General features: G+C 43.2%; 1 protein-coding gene across 8 annotated transcripts in view; it reads right to left on the minus strand.

The window, feature by feature from the left end:
* The window catches only part of KCNH7 (potassium voltage-gated channel subfamily H member 7), a 264,571-nt gene that overhangs the window by 111,998 nt on the left and 138,704 nt on the right, over positions 1-13,869 (minus strand). The window lies entirely within an intron of this gene.

A 13,869-nucleotide genomic window follows, 5' to 3' on the forward strand; every position in this document is an offset into this window, starting at 1 on the left:
GTGCACAGCATCATACTGGGAAGGTATTCAGTGTCAACAGCCACCTGCGATTCCCCTTATCAACAGAGAGGCTGAGGCTGAAAAAAGCCCCATTATTCTCTTAAATGTCAGCAGCTTGAAAGTCAAACTTTTGGCTGGGCTACAGGGAGGACACTTGCTTAAAATAGACAACTATTTGTATTTTAGCTGTCTTTGTGGTGGAATTCTGCACATTCTTCCAATTCTGAATCAGAAAAGTTTCGGCAGGTTTTTTGTTTTTAGGGAGTGGGGAGAGTTTTTCAGTTGAAAAAACTTTACTTTGGCTTCCTGGATAAGCCAGGAACACTCTGCTCTGTGTCCATTCAGTATAAAAGACATCATTCAGAGCGTGGAAACGCCATTTTCAACGGAGCCCAGCGATAGAAGCTGCATTGAGGCAGCACCAGGTGTTGAAATTTTGCTTCCCTAACAATTTTGCGCCGGGGGCAACCATCCCTGTGGCCCCTCCCACACTATGTCACTGCCCTTGTGGCCCCTTCCATCTCTATGATTCTATGAGAGAGCTTGACACACACCAATGGGTAACTCAACAGTAAACATGAAGTCAAACAACAACAACAACCCAATTTCATATATTGCAAGCAGAAACAAAACAACTCGCCGAATATGTTAACAAATATATGCCTCTACTGTAACATATGCAGCAGCTCTCTGGACGTCTTCCATGGGGAATACACAGAGGCTGAAGAAGAAAAAGAGACATTCGGAACCATCATTGAGAATGGCACACAGGCCGAGATGTAGCCTCGAGGCTATGTAACCTGAGCGTCAGAGAAAAGATGCAAGGGCGGGGGGGGGGGAGCTTTAGCACAAACAGACATGCTGCTATTCAGATTATCTTTAGAGCTGAGCAAATAAATAAATAAACTGACTAGCTCTTTTCTGACTGCTCACAGGGTGGTGGTGAAGCAAAGCTGCCATCCAAAACCAGGGCATTCCAGGAAGGCTGGCCTGGTGGGAATCAGCATGAGAATCTTCTGGCAACCATACTTCCTGGAATGCCTTGCAGGGAAACAATGCCCTGTGTTGAATGACGTTGCTCCCAAGGCGTTCCAGGAAGCGAAGAAGAAGAAGAAGAAGAAGAAGAAGAAGAAGAGGAGTTTGGATTTGATATCCCGCCTTTCACTCCCTTTAAGGAGTCTCAAAGTGGCTAACATTCTCCTTTCCCTTCCTCCCCCACAACAAACACTCTGTGAGGTGAGTGGGGCTAAGAGACTTCAAAGAAGTGTGACTGGCCCAAGGTCACCCAGCAGCTGCATGTGGAGGAGTGGAGACGCGAACCCGGTTCCCCAGATTACGAGCCTACTGCTCTTAACCACTACACCACACTGGCTCTCGCCAATGCTCAGATCCCTGCACCTGTCTGAGCATTGCATGACTCTTTTATGTTTTTTTTAAAGAAATGTTTAAACCACCAGAAAACCCTTGATCACCTCAAGGTCTTTCTACTCACATGTAAGCTTCTAACATATATAAAAACGTAATTAAAAATCTGCTCTCTGGGTAAGCAGGGTTGCACCCTGCTTTTTAACCACTTTCACTTATGCCACGCAGAAGTGGGAGAAATGGCAGATACGAAAATGTGGCCTAAGGGCTTGACATCTGCCACATACAGTGAAGTCACTGGAAACTGCTCTTGCTTGGTACCTTTTCTATGTGGCTCACCTCTTCTTTTTCAGTGACAGGCATAATTGAGCATTTGAAGAGGCTGGATGATGTTCCCTCAACTCCAAAACTTTTCTTTACAAGCTGTGTTTTTTACAAAGTCATTTGTCTGCTTCTGTAGCACTGGGTATCAACTCTGGTAGTAATGTGATTGCAGTATTAAGCACCAAGAGGCACTTTGGCTACTAGTTTCACACAGATACATCTGCGAGAGAATTATCTGGCCATAATGACAGGGGCCTGAAACTAATGCAGAAAACCTGGAATATATCAAGTGATCTACAGTCATTGATAGAGTTCCTTCAAACCAGCACCCATCTTGATGGCAGTGGACAGAAATGAGAAATTATTTCCATGGGAGAGCTATTCCAGATATACAGTGTGTTTGTGGTGTGTGTGTGTGTGCACTCTCTCTCTCTCTCTCTCTTGCTCACACACACACATATGGTAAGTCCAATATATATAAGTGCTTTGGTGTTATTTATGAATGCATCTGCATATGTTAAGTGTGACTCTCAATTATGTATATGTTCAGTGTGCATGCATTAGGTGTTATAGCTTTACCGCCTGCCACGCAATCATCAAGTGTATAATGATACAGAATGCAATATGGCTAAAATCAGAGAAAACTAGCAGTCTGGCACCATGAGCCAGCAAAAGCCAAGGCAGCTGTCCTGTATTAAGTGGTTTGGGTGTGTACAATTTATGGTATGTCTCTCTTTTTGGTCCCACCTACTATTGAAATGTGGGACAGGCCACTTTCCACCAGGGTAATATGGCTCTTTGCCCCCCCCCCATGTCCTGATTTCCCCCTGCCTCAATAACCCTAACATGGTCAACTGTAACCCCCACCTCCACTCAAGTTAATGTAATTTTTCCTACTGCACACTTTCGTCTAAGCACAGTGTGAACTGTGCCTAAAACCCAACAGGCTCTCCCTTTCAGAATTTGTAGCTGTGGCTTCAATCCATTTAATAAAACAGTTAAGCACTTGCCACAGTTTCCATGGGAACAAACAAGACGACTTTAGTAAACGGAAAATAAGCAATTTAAGCCTGTCCCATCTGGGCTAAAAATAGCAATGCTGCAGGCCGCATGCTGAAATCGAGACTGGTTAAGCAGAGTGTTGTTGGAGGAGAGGCTAGACGGAAGAACTGTTACATTTTTTTTCAGTTAATTAACTAAAATACATATTGCCCTTTTTAGGTTTCAGAATTATATTTTCTGATTCATGGGGAAAGGCATTGTTATTATCGCATAGTCATTATCGAAGAGAAGAATCCTTTGGTATCTGTTTTGCAGCAAGTCTCCAACTGTGTTGTGATGGGTAGATTTGTGGAAGCTGGCCTCTTGCACCAATGAGAAGGGTGGTTGTGGAGGAGATATGGACTATGCTGAGCCTTTGCCCAGCAGAGGAATAGGGAGCCCTTGGCCTCTGAGATGTAGTTGGATTCCAGCTCCCCATAAGCCTCAGCCAGCATGGCCAATTGTTCAGAGAGGATGGGAGTTGTAGACCAACAACATCTGGAAGGACACAAGTATTCCCATCCCTGGTTTAGCAGACAAATGATGGTGGTTGTCTCTGCTTGCACATTCAAAGCTCAGCACCCCACAGGCTAGCAAACAGGGCTGCCATAATGAAACACAGAGATACCCCCTGGTTCTTTAAATTAGTTGCTGAATCTGGAGATCAGGCAACTACAGCTTCTCCTGCCCTTTCTCTAATAATGGAGTATGTGGAGGAGTGGAGCTGGACTCCCAACACCAGTGTCACTGCTGTTTACCAAAATGAGGCTGGGATGGGACAGCGGTGAGGTTGGCACCTTGCTGTTGCACAAGAAAGACTGCTGCCACTCAAGTGCTTCCCTGAGTACAGCCTCGCCACAGCCTTGGTCCCATTCAGGTAAGCGGCAGTGATGATGTGGGAGTCAGGAAGGTGACTCTGCCCAACCACATAGGATGCTACTGCTCTGGTACCGCCACCTACCCCCTCCCAGACTTGCTGTGTGACAGACCTGCAGTCCTGCTCTTTAAAGGAGGAAAAGAGGACATTTGACATTTCGCTATCAACTTTGAAAATTTCAACTCGTGAATTGTGCAGTCTCGGTTTTTGTTTGCTTGAAGGGTTTGTGGTTCGCAGTTTTATCCCCGATCTGTGATCTTATCTATAATCAAACATTTTCCTTGCAAAACCTCTTAAGGTGATGTGATGTTGATGCGATAGAAGGAAAGAACATTCCCCTCCCATCTTTCTCCCCACTCCAACTGCATGATATCTAGAACGACAGTGTCTCTTACTAAATGTAAACGACTGTGAAAAAGGCTCTTTAAAAAAAGGAGATGCTTTATGTACACTTCTCCATTTGTTTGTTTGTTTTGTAACACAAGAAAATCTCTAATAAAAACATTTTTTTAAAAAAAATATGGGAACTGAAAGGCAATCATGCTTTGAAATCCACATCTCTCTGAATTTTGCAATGCAGTCCTCCAGCCAAGTGATGTGGACAAAAAAAAAAAAATGAATATCCTGGCATAACGTGTGTATAAAAACACAAATAATATTTAAAAATGCATTATATTAGGGAAGACAGCTTGTAGAGAAATGCAAATCTTAGGCAAAATTCCATACAAACATTTGTATGCATCTTGCTGATGAATTTTCATAAGGTCTTTTTAAATAAAATAAAATAAAATTGCAAAAAACCCTCTGCCTTAAATAAGTCTATATCTATAGCTTGACACATCCTGCATTTTAGTCTTCCTGCATTGTAATTCTGGATTTTATCTAACGGATTCATCTGAATGTGACCAAAGGAAAAAGGGAGCAGCTCTTTTACAGTGTAAGTTAAACATGAAGCACTGAGGTGCAACCCATGACCAACTTTCAATTTACAAGGTGAATTTCTACACCAGAATAAGCCAGATCCTCAGTCGCTACTGGTCAGTACAGCATACCATCATCTGCTGTACGATATCAAGATTTCAGGCCTATTGCCAAGACATGGTTTAGCCAGGACTGGTCACTTTCTAAAAGTGCTTTAAAATTCAATTGTAAAATCCGAAGTGTGTGAATTCTCACGTCTGCGGAAATTTTTTACTGATGTATTTATTTAATGGTACTCTGAAATGGCACCCTGAACTCTGAATTATTAATAATCATATCCTGTCGCAACCACTGTTTGTTATTAAGTAGCGGAACTAGAAACGAACAACACAGCATACTAAGTGTTGTGGTGGGAAGGAGGAGGGAACACAGTCCCTCCCAAATGGGCTTAAAGTATTTGCTAATAGTTTGCTTTACTATTGCTCTAGGAGGCAGGGTGCCAGTTCAACCCCACAGAGAGACACGTTAAGTGGAACAATTGAGGGAAACGCTCTTTAACAGGATGAGCTTGTGCAGCCTAAGGAACAAGTGTCAAATATTGAAAATAATGTTACTCAGCAACACTTCTGTGGGACTTTTCACTGTAGGAGCTGAAGACAACAAACAACCATCTGTAAGATGTACTCTTTATACGAAGGATGATGGCCAGGCCACTTTACTTAGAACAATCTGGAACGTACATAAATCATGAGGAAAAGCCCCCTTCCCCATTTCTCTCTCTTCAACAGCCTCAGGGCCTGGTCTACAGAACTCCTGAGCTTTGTTTGTGTAAAACCTGGATGGAGTTTTCTCTAGACTCTAGTGAACTTGAACAAATATAACATGGACAAAATTCCCTTAATATTACATACCCTTCATCATTTCACTGATGAAAATAGAGATGTTTCATTCTGTAATGATAATCTTACTATTTATACCCCACACATCTTACTGGGTTGCCCCAGCCACTCTGGGCAGTTTCTAACATATATAAAATCATAATTAAGCATTAAAAGAAACTTGGATAGCTCCATACCCTCCAACATTTCTCTGATGAAAATAGGGATATCCCATTCCATAATGATAATTTTAATATTAATACCCTACACATCTTCTTGGGTTGACCCAGCACTCTGGGTAGCTTCCAGCATATATAAAAAACATAATAAAATATTAAACATTAAAAAAATTTCCCTATACAGGATTGCCTTCAGACGGATCAGGGGTCAGATAACTCCATACCGTCCACCATTTGTCCAGTGAAAGTAGGGACATTCTAAGGAAAAGTGGGACATTCTGGGATCAAATCATAAACCAGGATGACATCTCTAAATCAGGGACATCCCTAGAAAACAGGGACACTTGGAGGGTCTGATATTATACCCCACACATGATATTCCATAGAGAAGACCCTTTTCCTGCTGTGTCATGCTGTTATAGCCCCAAACCAACTTAATTCTGCAGAATGGATGTATGAAAGAACCTTAAAAGTTTAAATAATAAAAATTAGAATGGACCAAATTTTTAAAGCCCACTGTGCTTCGCCATTAGGCCTAGACATTCCTCCTTGTCTGCCATCTCCTACTGATAAACCTACAATAAAAAACTACAAACAGGATATTATTAATAGTCTAATGCACGAACATTGCAACTCATTTCTACAACACAGGATTATGAAAATCCTTCAGATCATTGTGCTTGGCTTTCCAGTCCTCCCTAGTACTGAACATGGTCCCCAATTTGGTATCATCATCAGATTTCATTATCACACTCTCATTTTTACCATCAAGGCTGTTGATTAATATTGATTGGAGTGGTTCCCAAGACTGAGCTTTGCAAAAACTCCACTAACAACTTTATCGCTCACAACTTTCTTTCTATCTTCCAGCGAACTGCTATGTTTTCTTTTCAGGAGAGCTCCCTGTCTACCCATTAAACTTTCTTCATTAAGACACCTCCAACTTTGTAATTTCCCAGTTGGCACCATATCAAATCCATTATTAAAATACCAAGTAATAGGGGTTATTTTCTGAGGGGGTGGTGGTGGAGTATTGGATTTGTTTTCAATTCAGTCCAGCTTTACCTCCGAAATCTCAAGAAGTCATGGCTTGTGAAAAATCAGCCAGTGAACTAGGAATAATGGTTCTGAGCATGTGCAAAATTGTCAAGTTTTGTAGCCAGCTTGCCAGGTGGGAAAAAAGTACTTCACACAGCACATAGTTAAACGATGGAGCTTACCACCACAATATAAAGTGTTGGCTGCCCAACTGGATGGTTTTAAAATGGAACAGACAAATCAGTCCAAAGGCTCATCCAGCCCACCAGGATGTTCTCACAGTAGCCAACAAGATGAAGGAAAATCAAGGCGGATGAGGCTATCAATGACTACACTATGGAAAGTGGCATTGTGCTCCTGCTTGTGAACTTTTCGTGGACATCTGGACTAAACAGGCCTTTGGTCTTCTCTCGCAGCATCCTTTTGTTCTTCTAACAGTCGGCTTGGCTGTCTGGTGGTGAGGAGGGCTCCCTCCCACCCCTGGTTGACCCTCTTTGCAATACCAAGGGTGGCTTTTGTGTTGTTGTTTGCCTGAGTGTGTTCCTAAAATTATGCAATCTTAGTTTTTGCTTAACATTTCTTTTGAGCACTCTCAGATGCTATGTGGGAAACCTGAAGTAGTTCAGCTGTTCTCATTTTAAACCATTTAGCAAATAGGTTCAATGCATGGATAGCCTTTTAAAAATTGAGATTGTGTTAGGTTCAACTAGGGGAAAAAGTGCTAATGTGAACCCGACCACAGCAATATCCATGAATGGGCTTCCTTCTATTAGAGCAGGGCTGAAAATCTGATTGGGGTGGGGGCTGTATTCCCTTGTAAGGAACCTTCTGGGGGTTGCATGCCGGGGGGGGGGGGGCAAGAGGCAAAAACGGCCAATCAATGGGCATGACCCTTACTCTTGTACAATGGGCTACATGCCAACAAAAGCCAGAGGTTTTTAACAATGCATGCAAACACCTGTCCTTCTAGACAAACAAGAGGCAAAGGTACGTTTCTGCAAGACAAAAGCAGTTGAGCATGACAGACATAAAGCAATAATGGTGAAGGGTGTGGCTTGGACAAGGGGTGTGGGCTAGTGAGAGTGATGAGGGTTGGCTAGAGATGGCTGGATGGCTGCAATTGGTTCTGGGTCTGAGGTTCCCCACTCCTGCTTTAGATCTGAGGAAACCACACACCTCCAACCATTTAATTTGTTAAAAGAATTCTGCATGAAATTCTGGTGAAATGAAGCCCGGTGTTTTTGCAATGTTTTCTTAAAACCCTTTTAAAAACCGAAACAACCTACAGTTCCTCAAAATTTTCAATGAGTAGGAATATGCATACCAGTGCACAATCACCTCCATTCTGGAACACGAACATGAAAGAAAGCAATTAGTGCAAAGACTGATTAGGTCTATCTGTAGCTGCTGTTTGTTCTTTCTGATTTTGATAGACAGTTTACCCCTGTAAGGCAATTATCCACGCAACTCTTAAACCAGAGTACAAGAAGTTAAGTAATGAGATTAAATATGGTTTGAAATAAATACACCAGCTTAGCAAATTCACGGATCAGTTTTTATGCTTTCTAAAATATCTGGAACTTTTAAGCTTTATGCATGAAACACATGTTTCGAATTCATCTCTCAGATCCAGCCGTAACCAAGCATGTTTTTATCCAATGCACTTATTATAGTGGGATAGGCAGGTTAAGCTCTTCTGAGGATGTCAAAGCATGTTATCATAAGCTCCATGTCCCCTATTTACCAGGTACAGACAATGGTAACTCTGGGGTAAGGAGAATGAGGGAGGAGGCAAACACAACAGGGCTGACTTACCACAGCTTGACATAAGCAAAGTTAAACATTAATTTCTAAATAGAGAGATCCCCATAAGACCATGTGTAGTAAGCAAAATAAGCTTTGTATTGTAAGACCATTGTAAGACCATTAAGTCTAGATGGTGAATGTGGTAAGGGATAAGACTATTACGCTTAAAGTCTCAAGATTAGCTAACTCAGGGGCCACAAACAGGGCACCCAAGGGTGCACCTGTGCCAGCAGAGGCCTTCCTTTGCACCCAAAGGGTCTCCTCTCATGCCACTCCCTATTGAAATTAGGTTTAAAAGAAGCCCTTTGTTGTGGTCAATAGAATAGGTTGCAGGGTGTGCTTGGTTGTCCTGCCTACAAATGTTTCTCTGCTTTGCAAATGTGTCCATGGGTCTAAAAATGTGGGCAATCACTGGCCTAACTGCACAACTGGCAGTGGTGCCACTGGGGCAGGACTTGAGGCAGAGAGAGTCAAAGAAATATGAAAGAGAGTCCCCAGGCAGACATTAGTATCTAAAGTGTGTGTGACAGAAATCTTAAAATCACCAGTTTGCACCACTCAATTAGTAATTCTCTTTATGAAATTTTGTGAGAATAGCTGTTCCATATCTTCATGAAAGCACAGAACTTCACTGTAAACAATAATGGCAGTGAAAAATGGGAAAATAAATTGTATAAGAAGAGGAGGAAGCAGAGAGAAAATTTGGGGGAAATTCTCATGGGTGGGGTACAGTGTTTTTGATGTGCTTATCTAAGTTTTGAGGTGGTCAACACAGATATTATCAATGCTGTTTTTCTAGAAAAAGAAGTGCCGGAACTCACCACGAATGCCTCCCTTGTTCTCTTATAATGGCAATGGTGCCCACCTGAGAGGGGCCGGAACTGAGTTCCGGTGAGTTCACGGGGGAAAAAGCCCTGTGTATCATTTATACAAATCCTCTGCATTCTGCATGCCTTCCCAGGTGCCTGCCCTTCAATCAAGCTGCCCCTTATAATGGGCAGCCAGGGAGGCTGCAGAGTGCTGGAGAAATGTTTACCAGAAAGGAAAGGGAAGCTCAAAACCCGCACCAACCAAAATGTGGAAGGAACTCTCAAGTAACCTGAGAATGAGGCAGAAAAATGGAAGCCCCTTTTATTGAGAAAGCAGGGTGGTGTGGAACTCCTGAGAAACTAGAGGCGGATTTTTGCACAGGTACTCATCATACCCCGATCACTACCCAAATGGATTCAGCCTTAATTCAATCCAGAGCTCTTGGGACCTCTCTCTGTTGATTATTCACCACATGCACCAACAAGAGGATTTGTGTTTTTGATGTAGCTCTTATCCATCTTCCTGGGATTGAAATGCCTTCCCTAGCATGGTGACAAGGGGGAATGTCACAAGCTCCCCTATTAAACTGACTGCAGACAGATATCCAAGATCTCTTTAAAGATGCATTGCCAGGGAACAACTAAAAATAGCTTGCAGGTTGAAATGTATTATATCTGCCTTTATATCCTGGTGGTGCAGTACTTAAAGGGGGAGGAGAGGTGAAGCTGGTGGGGTGGCAAGAAAAGAAAGAGCAACAAATGTATATTTGATGTGGCTGGATATTTATTAGGGAACTTAGCTTACAATGATTAAATAGGAACTCTTCCCCTTGACATCTCCCCTTCTCCTCCCAAACTCTGCAACAAATGAGCATTCTGCCTATCACCCAAGGTGTGGCTGATATTCATTTGATTTACTCTAGGGCTCCCAGGGTATTTCCCTGATACATTTGAAAGCAGAGGTAGGAGCCCACTGGGAAAATAAAATTAACTCCCCTGGAGGATGGGGGGGGGAGCATACTATGTAATCAGTAGTTTGGAAATGGTCTGAAGACCTTTGCTTGGTTTTGTTCTCATAGCGATTCAGACTGCTTGGACATCTACACTCACCCCACCATATCTCACTACGACCCCACCTGCACTACACATTTAAAGCCGTATCATACCACTTTAAATAGTCCGAGGAATCCTGGGAACTGTAGTTTGTTCAGGGTTTCTAGAGTCATTAGGAATAGAGGTGGGTTTAGGGCAGTGTGACTGGTTCTGCTGCACTGGGTGCCAAGCCTAGGGGGCGTTGAAGGGCATCTCAACTATGACATAGTGAAGTGAGCAGAACGGAATACAAGAGGTGGGCGGGGGCTGCGCCAAATTGTGGCTTTGCAAAGGGCGCTGCTGAAATTTGAAAGACCAAAGTCTGCCCATTGTTAGAAGCACTGGCAGAGGAACAGGAGTGCGGAGAGAGCAGACCGCCCTCGGCACCACTATTCCGGTAGGGTGCCATCACAGCGCACCCCCAGAAACATGTGCCGCGCACCCCCCACGTGCCAGGTGCCACGCCCCCCAGGCGACGTGTCATGCCCCTAGAACACGCGCCATGCACCTGCGGGCGGCATGCCACGCCCTTGTGGGTGGCGTACCATGCCCCAGAATGTGTGCCCCACATCCCCGCAGCTTTGCCACTGGTTAGAAGACCCTTACTCCCCTTACAGAGCTACAATTTCCAGAGTTCCCTGTGAAGAGGGGTTGAATATTGCACCACTCTGTAAATTGTAGCTCTGTGAATCGAATAGAGGTCTCCTAATGTCTCTCAGCAGCCATAACAAACTAGAGCCAGTGTGGTGTAGTGGTTAAGAGCGGTAGACTTGTAATTTGGTGAACCGGGTTCGCGTCTCCGCTCCTCCACATGCAGCTGCTGGGTAACTTCTTTGAAGTCTCTCAGCCCCACGCACCTCACAGAGTGTTTGTTGTTGGGGAGGAAGGGAAAGGAGAATGTTAGCTGCTTTGAGACTCCTATGGGTAGTGATAAAGCAGGATATCAAATCCAAACTACTACTACTACTACTCTTCTTCTTCTTCTTCTTCTTCTTCTTCTTCTTCTTCAGTTCCCAGGATTCTTTGGAGGAAGCCATGACTGTTTAAAGTGATATCTTAGTGTTTTAAATGCATAATAGTGCAGATGGAGCCACAATCCAACCAGACACAACGACTGCTTAGCTCAGGATAATAATTTAGCAATAATTTCTAGGGATTATATGTAACACTTTAGAGCAGGGATGGGAAACCTTTACAGGCTGTGGGGCATATGCCATTAATCTCCACAGGGCTACCGCCAAGTAAGTAGGTACATGATTTCTCCCTAAGTGTAACAAAGCTGAAAATGCCAAGACTGGTCAGTTTTTCAGTTCTCTGCCATTTCATGAGCTGCAATACATACACTGGCTGGAAATATTCGAAATGGTACAAGAGAAGCAAAGAATCACACAGAAAATGAGAAAAGGAATCAAGAGACGAAATGAATGTCTGCATATGTGTGATCGTTTTCTGCCTGAAATATGTCAATATATTTGTGAAGAGAGAGCAAGAGTGAGAGCTGAGAGAGAAAAGTAGAATTGCAACTTGTCTCAGAAGACAAAACAGGTAAGGATAAATGGAATAAATTATTGCATGTCTATGAATGCACATTTTAAAATGCCAGTTGTTTAGCTCCTAATAGAGGGGACTATATGGCAAAATTACCAAAACAAAAGTTTGCCCCAAGCTGGTTTTAGTTGACTGCATGGTGAACTTAGGGGAAATGCTTTAAGCCTATGCCTACTTTCCTGCGAGTAAGCCCCATTGAACTTTATGGAACGTTTTTTCTGGGGCAGGTGGATAGGATTGTGCTGTAAGCAGCCTTCCCTGACCAAGCACCCTCCAAATATTTTGGACTGGAACCCCCACTAGCCCCAGCCAGCATAGGCAATGGTCAAGTATGCTGTGATTTGTAGACCAAACATCTGGAGGGCACTAAGGCTGGGAAAGGCTGCTGTAAACGATCTTTTCCACTATGGCATGCAGTCGATGGGTGTTCTTGCTCCAGGAGGGTCAGTTGTCTCCCCCTTTGCTTCACTTGAAGATCAATCCATCACCACCTGAGGATGCCTCACCAAGCCTTTAATGGGTCTGTTGTGTAGATTTCTTTTCTACCATTTAGTGCTGGCTCCTGCATGGCTGTAGTTTAATTTTAAAGGTTTTGTTTCTCCCTTGCTCTTTATTCTGCTTATTTGTTTTATAGCTACCTATGGATATATAAGGCAACTGATGCGGGTAGCACTATGGTCTAAACCACTGAGCCTCTTGGGCTTGCTGATCGGAAGGTCGGAGGTTTGAATTCCTGCAACGGAGTGAGCTCCCGTTGCTCTGTCCCAGCTCCTGCCAACCTAGCAGTTTGAAAACACACCAGTGCAAGTAGATAAATAGGTACCACTGCAGTGGGAAGGTAAATGGCATTTCCATGCACTCTGGTTTCCATCACAGTGTGCTTTGATGGAAGTGGTTTAGTCATGCTGGCCACAAGACCTGGAAAACTGTCTGTGGACAAATGCCGGCTCCCTAGGCCTATAGAGTGAGATGAGCACGCAACCCCAGAGTCACCTTTGACTGGACTTAACCGTCCAGGGGTCCTTTACCTTTTTACCTATATAAGGTGACTGACATGGTGGTTGTTTTATGGCCATTATGTAAGCTACTTGGGGCACCTCAATTCTGGAGGAGAGAAACATAAAATCATACAAATAAACATTATTATTATTATTATTATTATTATTATTAAGCTACCTGGTACAGAATCAGGCCATCTGGGACCTTTTGCATGCAAAAGATGTGCTCTATCACTCTATAACTTTCTAAATCAATCAATCAATCAATCAATAACATTATACTCAATCCCAGTTTTGGGTCAAGAGTCCAAGGAATGGCACAAGACAGTTACTTCTAAACTGTCAGCTTTTGTCAGAACCAGAGACGGCTTGTTGAGGGGAAGAGAATGTAAGTCAGAGAGTTCAGTTAAACATAGGTGGCTTCTGATCCGGCCATTCATACAGATTATGTCAGATGCTGTCAGGATTATGGGCTGGAGGCAAATGCACGATTGCAGCTGTTCTAAATTAAAGTGGGGTTTTGTTTGGGAGTGGGGAGGCAGAAGATGGGTAAAATGTTCACCTAGTAAAAGCCCGGCCACAGTTCAGAGAACTATTTCTTGGAAAAATCTCTTTTTTGAAAGGAGGAGGAGGAGGAGGAGGAGGAGGAGGAGGAGGAGGAACATGTTTCTCATTAGCAAACCTTCCTGGTTCCTAAATGTGCACTTTCTGCTTTCTTGCATACGAAGTGTGCAAAAAAAATTAAAAATGAAAATTATTCCGCTTGATTGCTTGGAGGTCTGTAAAAATGTACTATACACCATTCTGCTAGATGTGAAGCAGCCAAGCAGAGCTCCAGCTAATTGAACAAAAGGCTAAATCTATTTTGACTCGGAAGTTCTCTTCAAGCTTTGATATATGAAAGGGGAACAAACAAGTTCTTTTTCAGTCTCTATTACATCGATCCTTTCTTTCTGGCAGTAGATCAGTGCCTCTAACAATTGCACACCAGGC

Source organism: Podarcis cretensis (genome assembly GCF_951804945.1).
Source record: "Podarcis cretensis genome assembly, chromosome: 1".
NCBI classification, from domain to species: domain Eukaryota; kingdom Metazoa; phylum Chordata; class Lepidosauria; order Squamata; family Lacertidae; genus Podarcis; species Podarcis cretensis.